We start from the raw sequence: 14,158 nt of genomic DNA on the forward strand, positions 1-14,158 counted from the left end.
AGGTACTCTCAGTGCTCCATTTCCTGGCAACAGGCTCTTTCCAGGTGACAGTGGGCTTGGCTGCAGGGATGTCACAGCCAATGTTCTCAATTGTGCTGGCAAGGGTTTTGTCTGCCTTGCTCAAGCACATGTACAGCTACAACACATCCCCCCAGATAGAGGATTTCCCCACTGTGAAGGCTGGATTCTATGCAATGGGACATATACCTCATGTTATTGGGGCCATCAATGGGACCCATATTGCCTTAGTCCCCCCCAGGGCCGATGAACAGGTGTACAGGAATCAGAAGAGTTTCCACTCACTCAATGTTCAGATAGTGTGCCTGGCTGACTAGTACATCTCCTACTTCACTGCCAAGTATGCAGGGTTGATGCATGATGCCTTTGTCCTGAGGAATAGCAGTGTCCCACAGCTGATGGCACAACTACAGAGGCTAATAGGCAAGCCTGTGTTCCCACCCAATGTTTGTGAGTGTATGCCGTCAGGAGTCATGGCCCATGCCATTTTGCAGGAATAATGTGTGTCCCTTACTTCCTGCAGGTGATTCCAGCTACCCAAACCTGTCCTGACTCCTGACCCCTGTTAGAAATCCAAGAACAGGGGCTGAAAATAGGTACAATGATGTCCATGTGTGTACCAGGAGGATTGTAGAAAGGACCTTCGGTCTCCTGAAGGCTAGGTTCAGGTGCCTCCATCTGACAGGAGGATCCCTATGCTACTCCCTTGAGAAGGTCTGCAGAATTGTTGTTGTGTGCTGCATGTTGCCCAATTTGACCCTCAGATGGCATGTGCCCTATCTGCAGGAGGAGGGGGGTAACAATGCAGCTGTGGCAGCAGTGGACACTGAGGACAGTGAGGAGGAGTAATAGGAGGAGGATGTTGCCAAGAGGTCACATTTAATTCAGCAGTACTTCCATTGACACTCATGTAAGACTGTTGAACTAAGCTATACTACATTTTAGTGTTTTACTGTGTGACTGCAGCATGATGCCAGTCATTCCTTTTGTATTCCACATGACTGTCACCCATATCTTCCCTTATTGCAGATGTTGCGTTTGTTACAACAGGCTACTGCTGTGATGTGTACAGACTGCTGCGACACATTTGTTGGATGGGTCAAAATGTTACTAGATATTTACACAGGATCATGCAGATAATTACAGTTTGTTACATTGTACATTACCTGTAGATAAAGCACTATTACTCAAGTAATGTCTAAGGGTGTTTCTTGAAAATTGTTCTACAATGGGAAGTGCAATATAGTGAGGTGATGGTTGGGAATAGTCCAGGGTAGTGGTCCAGTCTCTTTTTAGCACAGGTCCAGTGTCCAATGGGCCATAGGAATGGGAGCAATGGCAGTTCAAGGTGGACAAGGTGACACAGTGTAACACAAGGGGGGGCATTCAGGAGGGGCTCATTTTCTAGCAGTGGTCTTGGTCTTGGCAAGTGTCTCTGGTGTCTGTCTGGGTCGCAGGGAACCTTTGCGGGGCAGTTCACCTTCTGCAGGGGGAGGGGTGCGAGTGGTCTGTGGGTCTTCTGGCAGGGCCTCCTGTCCACTAGCTGAAGCACATGTGGAGGGCTGGTCAGTTGACTGGCTAGTGGAAGGGGTCCGCTGGTGTGATGTGTACTCCCTCATGATGTTAGCCATACCACCCAGCACCCCTGCTATGGAGAGCATGGTGGTGTTCAGGGCCTGCAATTCTTTCTTGATCTGCTGGTGGTGTTCCTCCTGCAGCCTCTGGTTCTCCTCCAAGATGTCTATCACCTGACCCATCTTGTCCTGGTATTGTCGGTAAGCCCCCTTGGACATTAGTGAGTGCCTCCTGGACAGTTGGTTCCCTGGGCCTGTCCTCCCCTGGCGAATTGAATAAATAGGTTTAGTGGTTTGTGTGCTTGCTAAAGTGATATTTGTCTAATATGAAGATTAAAAGAATGAAAGAGATCGTTTATAAAACTCAAATCAGGAACCTAACAGTCTCCTGGCAGACACTGAACCGACCATCTAGAGAGCTGTCCTCTGAGTGTCCCTGCCCCCCATGCCTGTGTACCCTGAACAGTGTGCCCACTACCACTGACCCCAGGACCCTCTTTCCCTCATTTGTTTTGCTGTCAGATGTAGACTGGGGTACCTGTAGGCACACTGCTGATTGACGTGTCCTGGGGAGAGAGGACTAGGGACGTTGGGTGGCTGCTGTGGTGTTGGATACTGAGGGGGGAGGCTCTGTGGTAGAGTGGGTGTGGGATGGGGCATCCGACTGACCAGTGGTCCCTGATGGGCCAGGGAGTTCCTCCAGATCCAGAACCTCAGAGTTGCTGTCATCAGTTTGGGGAATCTTCTGGTGGGGGACTGGGTAGCCATGGTACCTCCTTGCCAGTGTGATTGGCTAAGGCACCCGTGGGGATGTAGATGGTGCATTATGCTACATGTCTGTGACATATTCTGTATCCCTAGCGTCCCCTATATTGGTGCTGTTGCCCTGCCACCTTTGTTGTGTATGGTGAAGTATTGTGGGATTGTCAGTTGCTGTGCATGCATTGGTGGTGGGTATACATGCAGGGCTGGAAGGGATCTGCATGCAGTGTGTATGGCATGCAGTGCTTGGTATTTAGGCTAGTTAATTGTGGTGGTGCACTGTGTGGGATGGAGTGGAGTTATGGGTTTCAAGGTGAGGGGTGGTGGTGGCATGCAGGTATGGGGATAGGTGATAAAATTGACTCAGCAGTGTCCAGCCTTCCAACAACTCCAGTGAGTCCCTCAGGATGCAGGATTGCCAAGACTTGCTCCTCCCATGCTGTCAGCTGTTGGGTAAGAGGTGGGAATCCACTGCAGTCCTATCAATGGCGTGCTGGTGCCTTGCTGTTATGGAATGTACCTTCCCCCGTAGGTCATTCCACCTCTTCCTGATGTCGTCCCTTGTTCATTGATGCTGTCCCACAGTGTTCACTCAGTTCACAATTCTCTGCCACTGCCATAGTCCCATCTTCCTGGCAATGGATATCTGCTGGATCTGTGCTAAAAACAACTGTGGCTCTACCCTGACTATTTCCTCAACCATAACCTACAACTCCTCATCAGTGAAACGGTTTGCCCTTGTTGGGACCTGGGTGTTGAGTTGTGTGTGTTGTGCAGGGGTGTTGAGTTATGTGGCAGGGTGTAGGGTGCATGAAAGTTGAATGTGTGGTTGTGGTGTGTGTGTGAAGTTGTCTCTGTGATTTATGTGGCTAGCTATTACAAATGTTTGTGTTAGCAAAGGATTGTGGGTAATGTGATTGTGTGTTTTATAGTGCTGTTGGTAGGTGTGAGAGATGTGTGTAATTGTGTCAGGTGTGGGGTTTTTGTTCTGTCCAATGTTGTCTTGTTTTATCTTTTGGTGGCCTTATCTGCTGTGGCGGTGTTCACCACCAATGGTTTACGGTAGTTGAATGTCCGCTGTGGTGATTGATGGGTCATTATTTGGAGGGTGTACTGTTGGTGGCGTGATGGTATGGGTGGTAGTACAGTCTATCACGTTCAGTGGGTGTGGCAGAATTGTGGTTGTGGCTGTTTTCTGACAATTTTGTATGTCAGTTTTATAATGTGGGGGATGGATATCCGCCTCCGCGGCAGTATGCTGGCGGCCGTCAGCACAGCGGCATTCGGTATTTACTGCCAAGGTCATAATGAGGGCCTTAATGTTTTCTAGCACATAGAAACAAAAAGTGCCAATCTGATCATCTGGCCGCATCTCGACCGGGGCAAAGTCAAAGTTTAAGACACGATGGAGCCTTGCTCGGCTACAGCAAGCGGGAGGCCTCGGTCAAAAGTTTACCTTCGGACTTAGTCATTTTCTTGAAGATTTTCTTCAGCAAGACGAAGTCGCCAGTCCGATCTGACCTCCCTGGATCCCACTTCGGATATGCATCACAGGAGACTTTGGTGAAGACTGATACTTTTGGACTTAGAAGATTTTTCTACACAAAAAACGTAATTCGGGCCTGAATCTTGATCTGACTTCCCTGGAGCCCTCTTCGGATACCCTGCACGGGACATCCTGGTCAACTTTCTACATTTGGGCATAGTCACTTTTTTTAGCTTTCTCCTTCTGACAGGGGTCAACCCTCTTCAGCAAGCCTATTTCAATGCAAGTTCATTGGATCACATTTCTCAGAGCCCCCGGTGAATTCCGGTGCTCCAGAGCTTTTTATCAGATGAAACTGCAAGTGAGGCCTGGTCGCAATTGAGGCAAGCTGGCTAGACTCACCATGGTGGGTCGGTCTCTTTATGGAGCTTCTAACCAAAAGTTCTCCAGTCTTCTGGATCTTCTTCAAGAAGGTTTTTGAAGGTCCTTTAGGAGTCTGCAGCTCTTCTCAAGTTTCCTGAAGCTCTGAGTTGCTCCTTGAGGGTGCGGACTCCAACTCCCAGAATGCACCCTGTTCAAACTCCAAAATGGCCACTGGACAGTGGTCAGCAGGTCAGTTTCTTCAGGATGTGAGGAAGGGGGCTCTGGTTAATTATTTTTCATCTACAGCATCTGGAACCAGTTGAGGCCAGGCAAAGGCCTTTTTGTGGTGAAGCCCAAGTGTGCAGCTGGTGTAGCGCTTTCGAATGCAGTGTCTAGGTTCAGGTCAGTGGTCCAGCATGGAAGTCCTTCTTCTTCTGATGTTCTTCCTTGTAGGGATCTGAGGTATGTGTGCAGCTCTGCCATATTTGTCCTTGCTCCTGGGTGGAAAGCAAAGGGGTCATGTTTGCCTAATCCCAGGCAGGCTCCTTCCCCCTTCGACGGCCACTTCCTGGGAAGTGTGGCAAAAATCAATCCAGGGGTAGCACCATTCTTCAAAAATCCAACATGGCTGAAAGTGATTTTTTAAGCTTAAATCTGGTTGAGCCCACCCACTGGTTTGGCTAAAAATCCTAAACAAACCCCTATCCAGCTCTCTCCTAATCTAATAAAGAGGGTACCTACTTGTCTGGGGTTGCAGGGAGTGAGGGTGGTCCTGAGCTGCTCCAAAGGTCCTTTTCTGCCTTTGAAGACCAGTTTGGCTGCTCTTCCCCTATCCTGTTTCCCAATCTGCTGAGGCAGATCTCTTCCCCCAGGCACATCCTTTGTGTTCAGCCCAGGCCACTTCACACCTCATCAAAACTAGGTTGGCCAATCAGACAAGGGCACTACAGGGATAAAGTTGGCAACTTTCAGGTAGAGTTTAAAACTATTTACTTGAACTAGTTATACCAAATCCAACAATTGTAAGTTGTGGAATTTATTATAACAATCAATTTGATACCAAACACAAAGTATCTGACACTTAAGGGGACTTTGTTAATTAAAATAAAGTCTCCCCGTTTTAGGCTATGGAGGCCATTCACTACAGTGAGGGAAACATGAATTGGGCTATTTTACCTTACCAGGGCTAATAAAACAAATGTATGAGGCCCCTGCTTATAGTTACATGGCACCTAACCATAAGGGCACATAGGAGACGCATTAGGGATGACTTAAATGTAAAAATAAGGTACTTTAAGAATTTGGAAGAACTTTTAATTCCAAAGTCAAATTTGCATATAACTTTAGTTTAAAAGCGGCCAGGAAGGCAGGCCTGCCTTTAAAATGACACTGGGCACATCAGCAGTGCACCTATGGATGCATTAACTATGCTAGGGTCCCTAAACCTACATGCCTTACCATCTACTAGAGATGTATCAGTAGGTTTATACTGCCAATTACAGTTAACCTAATTTGCATATCCACTTTGCACAGAGCACTGGCCCTGGGACTAGTATGCAGTACCCAGGCCACTGCCAAGAGTCAGTAACCACCAGTAACTGTCCAAAAAGTTTGGGCGTTACAAGTGCAAAAAGGTGGACTTTCCTACACATATACAACAACCTCCTGGGTCTGCCTCTATCACAATCAACTAGACCTCAAAATGGCCGAAGCTATATCTTGCCTAGCCACTGTTTTGCCTGCACTAGTGTCAAGATTGCATTCTCAGGCCATCCTCACAAGTGCTAATGATCTGCACTTTGCAACAGCTGATGAACGTAAATGGAATGTACATGCTTCACAAATGTCATGTCTATACCATAGGTACTTGCCACAATAGGATTAACTGCAATGCAACTTTCTACAAGGTCTCTGCTTAGTATAACACTAAACTGTTGGAGTGAGATGTCACAATACAACCAGTAACAATGCACATTTTACATCAACAGGTCGAGCTGCCCCTGGGTACACAGAGGCCACAGAAAAGACTGCCATTACCCTCCTGGACAAAGTCCTCAGTGAAGAAGACACTCCTGGATGTCTGAACATTGAAGACAGTTTGGATCCATTTGGGCAATCTGGTCAGACACCAACAGTGAGTCTCACCATGGCCACATCAACACCTCCTAGCCTGGTTGCCTCAACAACACAGGCAATCATTTCCCCCCCAGTCTGTGTACCTAGCACAGTGTCTACCATCTTGTGCCACTCACCACCAGTCCTGGTTCCTGAGTTGCAGTGCAACACTTCTGACAATGACGGTCCAAGAACAAGTTGGAGAGGGCACTGTGTGACTAGGGCACAGGCCGTGGGGGTAGGGTTTATAGGAGGGATTCTGTGGGCCAGAAGCGTCTGCCATATCTTGGTGGTCTATCAGGAGTCCCAAGACGTGATGGACCAGATCTTGACTGAACTCCGGGAAATCAAACAGCTACAGAGGGACATGCACAGAGACATGCAAGAACAGATGGAGGCACACAATTTCAACATGGCCTCTCTAACAGGGGTGCTGAGGGACATTCACACACTCTGAGTAGGGCTTTTTAACATCAGTCTACCCCTTCTTTTTGGCTCATCAACACCAGGTACATCTATATCGGTACCAGCCACTGGAAAGGAGGCCCTGCCAGAGGGAGACCCAGACCAAGACACCCCTGCCTCTGTATCAGCAGGCCCCTCTCCCATGCGAGCGGCGATGTCCAGCAAAGAATCCAGGAGGTGTGTATGACAAGACATCCACCACTGCCAGAAAGTTGTCTCTTCGCTAATGTTCTACTTTGTGTGTTTCACATTCATTCTGTTCACTGACACTGAACCACCTACTAGTTCCAATGGGAGAAGTGCTCTGGACTTTGTACTCCCAATAGTGTGGCATGTACTCCAATGATTTCATTCACCATTACTGGCCCATTCACTTTACTTTTTTGTTTCTTCATGTCACAAATGTATTTTGCTGCATTGGCACTGTAATAAATTCACCCATCACAAACTCATTGTCTTCTTGTTAATTTTCAACTTTTTTCTATGTTGAGATGTGAGACCATGTGAATCAGATGATGAAGACACAAGCTACTTGTGCAAGGAGGGATATGCTACATATACACAGTCTCCAGCTCAAGATTACAACCAGTATTCACCAACACTTTAGTACAAGTGCCTGCTCTAACCAAACATTTGATTCGGGTGTATAGCACATAAGCGTTTAATATGTTGGGACTTTTGCAAACAAGAATGTGTGACTCATACCGAGTCAAAGTACTTATTTCACGGTACAGTTCCCCAGACCATGAAAGGAAGGGATTTGTCAGACATTGTCCTGTAGAATAGGCAAACATTAAAGTGGTTGTTGTCACAAGCTTGAGCCGTTTCACATGCCACATCAAAGTAATCCAACATCACATTATCCAAGATGGCAGCACAACAATCCCTGATCACAGGCCCATCAGAATCCAATGATCATGCATCTCGTGCTATGACGCAAGCATATGTCAGTGTTGTGGCACAGGTACTGTGGCCTGCAGTGATGACACACATCTACAGCTATATACTGGTCAGGGAAAAAAGAGTGTTTAGCCAATGTGAAGGTAAAATGACTTGGTCAAAAGCTAGGACTACATATCTTGTGACCACATGATGGCTCAAATGATAAATCAGGCCCATGACAAGACACAAAACAAGTCCAATATGCACTTCTGTACCTCCACCAAAACACTGTGCAAACTGACTTTGTATAGGTCTCATACATCCAAACTCTGTAACCTACATTACCTGGAACAATCCATGACCACTTTGTATGTAGGATCAGCATCAGATACCTGCCAATGTCATAACTCTGAAATGCCCACATGAAGATGACATGCTGAAAGTATCTGTTCAAAGAACAAAACAAGGAGTATAGACTTGACACCATATCTATGACACAAGACACATAGAAAGCAACAGGAAAAGAAAGTACATAGCAAGGAAACTGACACAAACAAAGCAACATCATCAAGGTAAGGATGTGTCAAAGGGTGTCTTATCAAGCAACCTTTGGCTGAAAATTGCAGAGTATCCACTCCATGTTTCCAAAAGATTCAACTTCACACATTCTCACAACTACAGTTCATTGTACGGTCACAGTCATGACATCAATCACATGACATACTTAAACTCATGAAAAGTAGCTGTTGATGAGATCTTACCACAAGTAAGCTCCTTCCTCTGCACCACTGTAAACCTGATTTAGCATTTCAGGAGTTTCACCCTGTGGCACTGTCAGCTCCCCCTCCTCTGGGATGTATGAGATATTCCTCCGCTGGGTGATGTTGTGGAGCATGCTGCACGTCACAGTGATCTGACACACTTTCCCTGGTGAGAAGAGGAGGGCTCCACCAGCCTAGCCAAGACAGTGAAATCTGGCTTTCAGGAGCCCGAAAGCCCTCTCCACTGGCCGTTTTATTCTTCCATGGGTCACATTGAAGCAGATTTCCCCTGGCATAGTTGGATTCCTCAATGATCGTTTGGCTATGCTGAGGCTCCAGTTGAGGAATGGCACAGAAGTGCAACACTGAGCCACGCACTTCCTGATTGTAGCCCCTGGCATTACACACACACAATCAGATGTGACTTACCAACCAGCAAGGCCCTCTCTGGATTCAGCTGTGACACAGCTGTGGTATAGTGCTGTTTCACAAAATAAAGGAATCCTGGGCTGATCCAGAAAAATGGGCACATACGTTTGAGATGTAGAGATCTGCTGAACAGAAAACTTGAACATTGATGGAATGGAAGTTCTTTCTGTTGCAATAGACTTGTTCAGTTGCCTGCAGTGGCACCAATTCAACATGTGCACCATCAATGCCCCCCACACGTGTGAGGCACCCAAAACCATAGAAGTCATCCTTCTCATTGTCTAAATTCTCATGTCAGGGGAACCTGATAGAGCTGTCAATGTGGTTCAACATTGTTGAGAAGAATTCCTTCAACACCAGAATAAACATAGTTTGGGACATACCAGCAGATAGGGCACCTGTATGTTGGAAGGATCCTGTGGCCAGGAAGTGCAAAACAGACATGACTAGCACAATTTGTGATATGCAGATTGGATAACTAATAGCTGGCATTAAATCAGGCTCCAATTGATGGCATAAGCCCACTATTTTTTACCTATTCAGGTGGTAGTACATGATGATATGGCATTCTTTCGTGGTCTGAAGGTCTGGCAGTGGACGGTAAACTCTGTGTGAAGAGACATGAGTTGTGACATTAGTCAGTGTGCCCACAGAAACATACATGATGCATGCCAATGATATCATGTAACAAATCATTTCTGGCTGGATAGACATGACACCCATTGCACATCACAGCTGCCAAATACACAAGGGTTTCATGTGATCCCCATGATTTTCAACACATGTGGGCAAAATATGGATTTGAACAAAACTCATAGATGTGCAACACAAGTTCGCCTCGAAATGTGACTGTATATTCTGACCACCAAAATGATTATCCCTACTGTAAAATTGCCATCTGCGTCCTGCAGCATACTACAATGATGGTTGAGTAGGAAGACCTATATGACAAGACATGATAAGGATGTTCGTAAAGCAACGAAACAGGTATTATAAGTGTGATACAGTTTAGAAAGCCCAATACACCATTTCAGTCCGCCAAAACCATCTATGACTGCCAGCGGAATTCGTCATGTCGGTAGGCAGTTGCAACCGTGGCAGACACAGCCATAGATTAATGTTGTTGCTAGTGGTGATCGCAGGCCAATGGCTGTGTCCGCCAGCAGTAACGATGTGTATGTTTCAGACGTGACTACCATTGTTGTACAGATTCACTTACTTGACTCCTGACACTGCTGCCAGCAACACCTTCATGACCTGAGCTGCTGTGTGCCACCTCTGGGAGCAAACATTCCATGGCCACATGGGTGAAAGGGCCCCTACTTTCTCTCCAGAGCCCTGTAGAGGGAGCTGTATAACTCACCAGAGGAGCAGATAAGTAGTTCATGTGCACAATTTTCTCTGTACTTCACATTAATTTCCTCCTCACAGGCTACAGTGTGCCCCTGTGTGCCAGTTAGACTTCTTGTGTGTGACATCAATGGGATGTACAGTGTGCAGGTATTGTTGGTCGGTACTATATGTGAAGTTCAGTCACATTGTGTTATGTGAGGTGTTTGGGGTCCTAGATCCTCCTTGTGCTGGATGCACATTACTAGGCAAGGAGACCTTACTGCCATCCAATGACATCTCTTTCTTCATGATTGTTGTAGTTTTTGGACAACATGTATGTAGATGACAGCATGAGTTGTGTATGCATCTTGTATAAGCCATTTGAGAATCTTGTAAGCAATGTGTATAGTACCACAAGTCTGTCAACCCACATCTTGCCTTGCCAAACTGTTGTCTAGAATCCATATCCTGACTCACAGTGCCCTTCAGGTTATCACACACACCACATGCCAAATTCCTGATGTCTCTATGATGTACTGTCATACATGATAGGAAGGAAGTGTCATATAGGTTATGTATGCTCAAGCAGCAGAGACCAGGACCTGTCAAATGTATCTCCCAGTATGGGATCCAGTCGACGCTGCCTTACTCCTACAGCTCTGTTGTCACCTTCGCACAGGTCATATTTGTCCTGTGCTAGCTTATTGCACAAATGACAGTCCTATAGTGCAGACAATGTAAGGAGTTTACGTTTCAGAAGCCACATATGTGTGTAGTATTTCATTGTGGTTCACATCACAGCACATTTTACTTGAGCATGGGATGCCTGATATCATTAAGCTTACTTAGTCATTGTAGGCCATGAGCTGGGGAGTAGATTAGTCTGCAGATGGAAATATATATGTCTGTAGTCATGTCCCTATATGTATTGGCTTGTGTGTTTCACACTTGTGGAGTGTTTACGAAATGAAAAGATCTAGTTTGTTGTTTCTCACATGTATGTGACACAACCATTTGGGTATAAACATGTGATTGTAATCTCTTGATTTATCTTTTGCATCCATGCAGGTTAACACTCATCAGAAGAAGGAGGTGTGGAGAGCCATTGCTAGGAAGGTGTGGACCCTGGGGGTCTAAAGCTGGCAGAGCGCCCACTGTTGGAAGAGGTGAGAGGACCTGAGATGCTGGGCGTGGACGAATGCAGTGGTCCAGCTGGGGCTGTCCTCCCAACGTGGACGGGGCACAGGTCAGACCATGACCCCCCCTAATGGCCTGCATTCTGTTTGTGGCCTTCCCGGAGCTTGATGGGAATTTGAGGAAAGTACAGCAGCCACAAGGGGTTGAGTACAGGGCATATTCCTGCCAGTCACATTGCCAAGTGAATGTGTTCTGACATCTCCCCCAGTGATTAAGGATGAGCCATGTGTAACACAGTAGATGAGTGATTATTTGTGTAGACATATCATGTGGTGTATACTGATGTGACTTGCCTATTGGCCAACGGACGTAGGACACAACTGTGTACAATCCATAAACATTTTGCTCTCGACGGACAACATATGGCTGTGTACATTGATCAATCAAGTATTGTTTTTTGCTGTAGTGGGTTTGAATTCTATGCAACAGACCAATACTCTGCAGGGTTACAGGCCAAAAGGAATGCAGTAATGATTCACTGTCCTCAGCCATGTGTCTGGTGAAATGCGTATTGGCATCCCTCACCAAGAGGCTACTTGTTTTCTCTGTGTTATGGGTGCTGGTACCTCACTACTGTTTTTATTGTGAAGATGGCCATCATACGTGACAAAGCATACATCATTTTGTGGGGGGGTGCAGCTACAGACCAATACTTTCCCTTGGTAAGTGGGTATGCCATCACTGTTGCCAACCTTCCTTGTGCATACATGTCTGTATTTGTCCTTTTCTCTTTTGGAAAACATTTGTAAGCTGCTGTTTCATGCATAGTCTATCTGTATTAAAGGGATCATTTCTATATACCCTCACATACATGTGCATACCAACCTGTGTTTGGAGTAGGACAGTTACAATGGGGCTACATTTCATGTGGTGCCATTGATTATTGGCTGACACATACCCTCACCCATAATAGCATATTATTTGGCATGTACAACTGCAGTAGCAACGAGGGACAAGACATGTATGACTAGATATTGTAGCCACAATATGCATTTCTATGCCACTGATGTGGCATCAAGTAGCTGAGTGCATTGGACATGTGTAATGGTGACATTTTGTAACCTGACCTTTAGTATGGATTATGGGGTGACTTGCAGTTATGTTGAAATCACATATAGTTAGGTACAACCATTCATCTACAGACATCTGGGTTTGCATCTCTGGGCCTCTCCAACAGTTAACGGACTAATGGCATCTATGTGTATGTCATGCTCTGGGGTGCCAGACATTAGTGGTGATTTCCCTGGGACTTGCTGATTCATTGTGTTGTGAATTTTAGGGATCTATCTCCCTGACATTTTGCACATAATGTCTACAGTATACATTTTCATGCCAAATGTGTGGTATATCTGAGAAACATTGGTACTACTTCCATGATTCAACAAGGACATATGTCACTTGGTGAAGTGTGCATTGCTGATATTTTTTCAGTGTGACATTCGTATTTCCATGTCACCTTCTCCTGACTATTGTACTGTTGTCAGCAACATGGCATGTTCTTGGAGCATCATTTCACATTGTTGTGTTATTGTGTTCGTAACAAAAACATGTCTGCGTGACCTTGTGTGGAATCTGTGAGAATGCATTTGGCACTGGGCTACTATTCGATGAAAACACGTAACTGCGGTATGCTCTACGAGGCAAAGCATTGAAGGTGATGTAGTCTGCTACTTGTTCAATGGTTACTGTGATTATACAACTTCATCCATGCAATGGTAGTTGTCTGAGATTCTGATTTTCATGTGTACGTCTGTTGACAGTTTAGATGGCATGCATATGCTATGGTACATGTATGGACCACTTAGGTGGAGTTTGCTGATGGGGCCTACTTGACATCATGGTAATGTTTGCTAATCACAGCTGTTCAAGTGTGATTATGGACATGTGATAATCCTATTTCTCTTTGTTTTTGCAACATCAGCCCAGGGATGCGAAGGAGACATGCCACAGCCAAGTGGAGAAGAATTTGGCCACAGGACCTCAGGTCAAGACACCACAGACACAGAGGGAACCAGTGACACAGAGGAGAGTGGATCTACATCCTCATTATCAGATTCTTTCTCCAGTGACCACTCCCTAGTGGTGGCAGACCCTTCGGGACATACTCAAGTACCACCATTATATCCCAGTTTTATCCCCCCTCCCTGTTGTTCCCCATCGAGTTGGACATGCTCGATCACTCAATAAGGTGCAAAACTCCTTTGCCGCAGTCACTCTGCTCCTGTTGCCACTGCTGCCATGAGTGATGAGTCTACTGAACTCCAGAGGAGTATCTCTGTGGGTCAGACAGCCATTGTGAATGGCATTCATAGACTGGCCTTCCAACTTCTACAGACCAATGCTTTCCTGAAAGGCATTCAGAGTGCCATGTCTGGCCTACAGAGATCTTTTCAGGCCCTGGCCTCCTTATTGACAGCAGCTAGTCACCTCCACCTTCCATCCCTTATCTACCTCCCTCTTCGAAATCCAAATCCCCCATTCCGCTACCTATCACAAGCACACAGACAGATCCGCATGCACCCACTGCAACACACAAAAGCAGCACACATAAACACAAACACCACAAAACAGACCGGCATGCAGCACTCAATAGACACAAACACAAACAGTATCAGCCATCACTTTCCACCCCTCCAATCCCCTCGGCTTACATACCACATCCACCATACCCACAGGCACCACCACAACAGGCAGTGACACACCCATCACAGCCACCAGGCCGCTGACACCACCCCAACACCCACACAGACATCCAACACTCCCACATTACCCAC

Source organism: Pleurodeles waltl, chromosome 1_2, assembly GCF_031143425.1.
Source record: "Pleurodeles waltl isolate 20211129_DDA chromosome 1_2, aPleWal1.hap1.20221129, whole genome shotgun sequence".
NCBI lineage: Eukaryota > Metazoa > Chordata > Amphibia > Caudata > Salamandridae > Pleurodeles > Pleurodeles waltl.